We start from the raw sequence: 6,970 nt of genomic DNA, 5'->3' as shown, positions 1-6,970 counted from the left end.
CCAAATCATGCTGTCATTTAGAAACAACCTGTCTCTAGTGCCAAACATGAGGAACTCAGACTTACTCCTAAACATACAAAAACACTGAATGAACATGTCAAGTATATTGGGAGCATTGAAGCACATAAGCATACCAAAATCATCAGAGAGGGAATGTCCAGCTCCCTGCAGAGAACTTGGAAAGACGTTTTTATTTCAACATCCACATAAAGCTGTTCACAGCCCCCTGGTCTATCTTATTCGGTACTAATGTGCACATACCAAACCCTGCCCTCCCTACACAATTAAAAATAAAATATCTTTAAAAATAAAACAAACACATAAGGAAGAGAAGATCTGAGATCTAACTTAATACACAAAGTGACAAAGGATGGAAGAACCAGGTATGTGCTCCATTAGAAGAAAAATAGCCAGCCAACAATGTGCCCTTCATTGCTCTGCCACTGGCCACACTGGCTTGTCATCTCCCCAGTCAGTTTGAATATGAAGATAACTACAGGAAAAAATCTCCTGACTGTCTCCAGGCCTTCAACTCATCTTCTTTCACAAGGATTGGTATGTCCCATTAAATTGCCTTTGTCCCTTTATTGAGTTATTCATCTAGATCCATTCTGTATCTCACTTCTAAGTAGCTGTTCGCCCTGTTCCTCCTAGGCTTTTCTCAATTAGGCTCACAGTTGAAACAAGCAAACCTACAACTCCATTTCAAATGCCACCAGCATCTCAACACTGGGTTTTTATTTGTTGATCCAATCACCATCAGTAACTCTTTATAACTATATCAGCTCTCTGCCTCTGCCAACTTAAGGACTGTTTGAAGGATGAACGCTCTTCAATATTTTTGAAATCATTCTGTAACATATATGTATGTCCATATGTATGTATGTAATTAATATATTTGCATATGCATATTAATTCTGAAATATGTAAATTTAAACAATTGCATCAAGTATAGTATATTGTGTGTGAGTTAATACTAGTAATTATTACTGCAGTAAAATATTAACATAATATGTTAAGCAATAAAAATTGTTTTCAGATTCACTGTATATATTTGCTAGAATAGATTTCAAGTGAAATAAACTTTAGCAATGTAGTCGCATGCATATGAAGAAACTGAAATAGGAGACCCATAGAAAAATGATAATTCCTTACTTTTATATACTTCTAAGGGCAAGGGTTTCTGAGACTGTGAGATTAACAGCTGAGTGAATGAATTCAAGAGTTTAATTTCATTGAAATTTATTACCTGTTGGACATGAAGGACGTAAAGTCCATTCTTTTTTCAGATTCTTAATATTCTCAATAAAGAATTTTAAGATAGACAAAGAAAGAACTCAAAGGCAATTGATTGTAGTCAAAGAGTCAAACTTGTACTCTTGTTTAGACTAGACACTGAGGAAAGATAAGAAAATAAGAGAGAACAGGAACATTATAGTTTCTGTATGAGAAATAAAATGTAGCTAGGTTCATTAGTAAGAAGGTGAAAATAACTTTGTGGTGGTTTGAAGAAGAGTGGCCCCAAAACCTCATATGTTGTAATGTTTAATCACCAGGGAATAGCACTTTGAAAGGATTAGAAGGATTAGTAGGCATGACCTTGTTGAAGGAAGTGTGCCACTGGGGGTGGCTTTTGAGATTTTAAAATCTCGTTCTTAGCTTAGTCTCCCTGTGACCCTGGCTTTAAATCAGGATATTGCTCTCAACTACTACTTCAGTATCTGCCTGAAGGTTACCATGCTTCTCACCCAGCTATCTTCATCTTATGCTCTGAAATTGTAAGCAAGCCCTCCAAATAAATGCTTTCTTTCATTAGTATGGTCCTAGTCATAATATTCTTTTAATGCAGTAGAGCAGTGTTTAAGACAAATTGCTGCAGGGATTTGGGGATATCCAAGTACAAATTCCATTAATCGGAGTTAGTTTCCTGCTTCTTTATTTCAGCTCTCATCTTGGGCTCATCACTCTTATCAGAAAACATGGTTTCTTTTTAAAAGTGGATCTAAATTCAAATATGTCCCTTCAGTTTGTCAGAACATGGAAATACTGTGTAGTTCTACACATCAGTAAAATAATATGCTTCTCTAGCTATCAAAAGATACAGGTAGATCTAGATAGTGCCAATGAAGTGGATGGTTGCAGAAGGAATTTCTATTTCTTTGTATCCCTGCCTGAGTTCACTTTTCACAAGTAATGCGGCATGTTTAAGATCCAATACCAATACTCTTTGTAAGTGTTTGTATTCAGGAATTAGAAGCTAACATAAAAAATAAAATTTAGATATTGATTTGGGGATTGTTGTAATGGTTCACTTAATTTTGTCTATTCGTGACAAGCTAGTGTCATTTAGGAAAAAGGAAACTCAACCGAGGGAAAAAAATGTTTGTACATGATTGGCCTATATGCAATTCTGTGGATATTTTCTTGATTAATGATTAATGTAAAAGAACCCACCCTAGTATGGGTAGTGCCATTCCTTGGCAATTGATCCCAGAAAGAAACTGAACAAGCCATGGAGAGCAGGTTAATAAACAGCACTCCTCCATGGTCTTGACTTTAGCTCCTTGTCTCTGGATTCCTAACGTGAGTTCCTGCCCTAACTTTTCTTCATGATGGACTGTAACATGTAAGTTAAAGTAAACCATTTGCCATGTTGCTTTTGATTGTCTTCTTTATTACAACAATTGAAAGCAAACTAAGGTGCTTTTGTAGAGGAGTAAGTACAAATATTAAAATCAATGGCTTTGATTCTGGGAGAGTGGCAGAAATGGAAACACTACAAATCTCTACTCCCAACACCACTTACACAGTGGACCATAATTGCAAGTGAAAAAGCTGATCACATAATGGTTTTAGAAATTTCAAGTCTATTGATAGTTTACAACTTCCAGCAATGTTGGATGGTAAATTTCATTTGATCCATTTAAAATCCTACCACAGTCAAAACTGTGATTGCACAACCATTAACTCTATGGCAGGCAGACATTCATGTATTGCTGGAACAGCTTAGACACAGCCTATGAGGCCAAAGCTAAGACAGAAACTGTCTTCAATGGCTTAAGTGTTTGTCCCATGATTTCTGATGTTTCTTCAAGAGAAACATTTTTGAAGTCTTTGGTCAGTAATTCTACATATTTCTGTACTTTTTCATGTTCCATCCTTATGAATCTGTGGCTGCCAGGAGATTAAATTGTGTAATGTCTTCTAACTCTATCTTCATATGAAAACTAGATATTGAAGATATAAAGAATAACAGGAAAACATGTAAACAGGTAAGAAACAGAAAAATCTTCAAACACAAGTCAGACAGTAGGTGAGGATTGATTTTATATTATTTAAGTTATGCTTGTCTCTTCAAAGAAGGCACATAATACTGTATGTTTAAAACACAACCCAAGATAGAAGCTGACTGTAATTTCAGACTTACAAAATTATTACATTTAAATGCTCAAGTTTAAAAAAATTAAAAAATAGTAATAGATATTAAAAAAATAGAGCATTATGGTCCATTTAAAAGAAAAAAAAAAAACAGTTAAAACCAGACTATGCTCAAGAGAGAGATGGCAGGTCTAATAAACAAGTAAGACAAATTTCCTGAAACCCTAAAGATAATAGAAGACATGGGAAACATATTTTGAAAATATGTAAATTATAGAAAGAGATGGTAAGAAACTTAAAATAATCCAAACAAAATAAGCAATACCAATTGTAGGAGAAAAGATACAGAGGCTCTAGAAGACCAAACAAAGAAATAATTAATTAGAAGATAAGACAAGCAAAATTATTGAGAATGAAAAATAAAAAAAATAAATTGTAATAAAGTGAAATAAGGGGCATTGTCCAGGGGCATGACACACAAAACATAAAGAGTTAAACTTGTACCATCCTATATTGATATATGCAATACAGCATTGGAAACTTTAGCCAGTGAAAGCAAGCACTCAAAATGTGGATACCACCTTAATAATGATGAAATACATTATTTCTAATTCTATATAATATATTTATATATTCCAGAAAACCTGTCATAATTAGTAAGCAAAATTATTTATCTATTATTATTATTATTATTATATATTCATGAGTGTAGGTATGAACATGCCATAACACACATATGAAGGTCAAATGGTGACTGAGAGGGGCAGAAAGAATTTGCTGTCAGTGTCCAGAGCTTCCATCTTCAAGATTGCCGAATTCCATGAAATATGCTCTGCATTCATGAAATCTGAATGAATAAAAGAAATAACAGAAAAAATATTGTTGGTAATAATTAGGGTTATATACTTTATGATAGATGTCATACTGACAGGTATAAATAGGTTGTGATATAAAATATTGTGTATATGAAGATGACATACTGGATCCCTTTAGACTGTGTGTTAACTAAAAAGCAACAACCAATCTACATCATTTAAAACTAATAAAAGTAGAGTAGAAGAAATATAATTTGAGAAGAGAAAGAGGATCCCCTTACTGGGATAGAAAGGTAAAAGTTATAAAGAAGAAAGAGAGGCAAGTGAGGACATGGTGTAGAAAAAAACATTATGCAACCAACCATTTTACACAGTGAATATACAGTAATAGAATTTTTATAAATTGAACAAAGCAATAAATATGATAGAGAAATTGTTAGGTGAATTATTTCAAATAATTCAAAATTATTGTTGTACATCTTATAGTATATTCTGTCTGTATATTTGACACTTAATAGTATAAGTAGAAGTTTTCAGAAATTTATTTTTCCAAAATAATGGAAAACCCAAAGTGTTTTAATTACAAAAGCCTTTTATGTGTTTAATTATTAATATGCAATTACCATGATTGTTATACAGAAACCTGATAATAATACAAAAGATTAAAACTGCAAAGTTACATATGAATGTTTTAAAAAGGGGAGAGGAAACTCTAATCAAAACAAAATGGTGTTACATCAGGATGAGTACAGTGGCTGAGACTGCTGGCTGCTCTTGCTGGAGTTTGGTACCTAGCACCCATTTGGGGCAGGTAACAAGTATTTTTTACTCTAGGCCCAGGATATTTGATGATATATTCAGGTCTCTACAGACACTTGAACTTATGTTCACATAACCACATATAGAAACAAAGTCAGGTAACCCATTTATATAATAAAAATAAATTTTCAAATATAAATTAATAAAAATTGAAAATAAGCCAGTACTACAGCAGACAATTTTAATCGCAGTCCAACCAAAGCAGTTGCCAGGTAGTTCTGTACATGTTCAAGGCCTGCCTGGTCAGTTGAGTTAAATAGTGAGACCCTGTTTCAAAACTAAAGAAACAAGTGAGCAAAAATTAAATAATATAAAATTAAAATGAGAGAATGCAGTTGAGCCTAGTATTAAGTTCATAGGCTTTTAAGAAAGATGATGTCACTTAAATAAAATTAAACTTAAATCACAAAATAGCATAATAAAGCACAAGGAAACAGGCACTCAGCAAAGTAAATGTAAATGGTAAAAACTGGTAAAGAAAATATTAAATTAATTGTCTAAGCCCTGTCTAATAGATCAAAATACCATGAAAAGAGTTAAGAAACAAAAACTGGCATAACATGAATATCTATTGATAGGCTGTCTAAATTCTAGATCAGCTTCGTGATGCTGAACACTTGGAATATAGGGTGAAATATGAGCTGTTAATATCTTAGTATTGGTTATTTAATGGAAATAGAATATCAATTGATATCCAAGACAACTGGAACCACTCAGAATTTGCAACTTGTGGGAAAATCATTGGCTTTTATAGTCTTAAGGGGAAAACTCAAACTACACTTTAAAAGCAGAAATCTTAGTTCCTGTTTCATAATAACTCCCTATGAATTTTTGGTCAAGTTCTGCTCCTACAATAATTGAGGATATTGCTATTATTCTTCGTGCTCACAGGAACTAGATTTTCAGCAAGCTTCTTGCTAAAAATACCACAGTTTTGGATAGAACACACACACACACACACACACACACACACACAAACACAAACTTACATACACCACAAGCTGAAATATCCCGAGAGCTAATCCTTACTGTCCCAGAGTGTGATACACAGAATGCTTGAGAAGATGATTTATATCTAGTTTTATAAGATTTTGTCCATTTTTGCTACATACAGTTCCAACATGCCAGCCAGGATGTACACACCCGTGAAGTCATAACTTAACTGACTGGGAGTCGCCAGTTGTTTCTTACTGGGTCTCAGGCCTGTTCTAGAGCAGCACATGCACACCTGGCACCATAAACCTTGTCAAAAGCTTGTGGCTGATATGTCATAGGTACTAGGAGAATGTAGCTATTCATACTTTAGTAAGTAGACAGGTAGTCTAACAGCCTTCCTAATGTACATATTTATACTCATGGACTAATGCTACTTTCAGCCTTGATCTATGCAGCTTCTCTGTGTGTGTGTGTGTGTGTGTGTGTCTGTGTGTGTGTGTGTGTGTGTCTGTGTCTGTGTCTGTGTGTGTGATATTAATGCAGAAAGTCATAACTGGTAAATGTACTGAGAATAAATGATTACTGAATCCTATGCTTGAATCAAAAATCTACAGCACATACATTGTCAATGGAAATATAATGCTAAAATAAGGACAAGAAAATACTAAGAAACACACACACATACACATACACACATAAACACACACACACACATACACAGAGAGTGGGGGAAAAAGAGGTAGAGGTTAAGGATTAGTGAAAGGAAGGGGAATGAGACCGAGTTACTGGAAGTTGTAGGACAGGTAAATATAACTACAGTGTACTTTATACATTCATGAAAATGACAAAAATTAATAAAAATCTTCAAGCCATTGAAAAATACTCAGGTATAGAATTACAAATAGTGATAATAAAAATCAAATGAAATATTTATGTATTAAGGATTTAATGTTAGTTACAGATATAGAAAATAAGCCAATGTATAACCTTAATGCATAAACTCTAGACTATTATCTGATTTA

At 33.7% G+C, this 6,970-nt stretch overlaps 1 protein-coding gene across 15 annotated transcripts in view; it reads right to left on the bottom strand.

Moving 5' to 3' along the window:
• Nucleotides 1-6,970, bottom strand: part of Cdh18 (cadherin 18) — a 904,392-nt gene that overhangs the window by 849,559 nt on the left and 47,863 nt on the right. For 10 of the 15 annotated variants that reach the window (XM_031359900.1, XM_031359898.1, XM_031359905.1 and 7 more), the window contains one exon: nt 4,113-4,225. The exons of 4 other annotated variants lie outside the window; for them this stretch is intronic. The gene's annotated coding sequence lies outside the window, so the exon portion shown is untranslated. Of the gene's footprint in view, nt 1-1,249; nt 1,318-4,112; nt 4,226-6,970 lie in introns of those variants that run through there. One more of the 15 variants, XM_031359914.1, reaches the window with a different exon arrangement.

Source organism: Mastomys coucha, unplaced genomic scaffold, assembly GCF_008632895.1.
Source record: "Mastomys coucha isolate ucsf_1 unplaced genomic scaffold, UCSF_Mcou_1 pScaffold8, whole genome shotgun sequence".
Taxonomy (NCBI): domain Eukaryota; kingdom Metazoa; phylum Chordata; class Mammalia; order Rodentia; family Muridae; genus Mastomys; species Mastomys coucha.
This window is presented reverse-complemented; position numbering and strand designations above follow the sequence as displayed.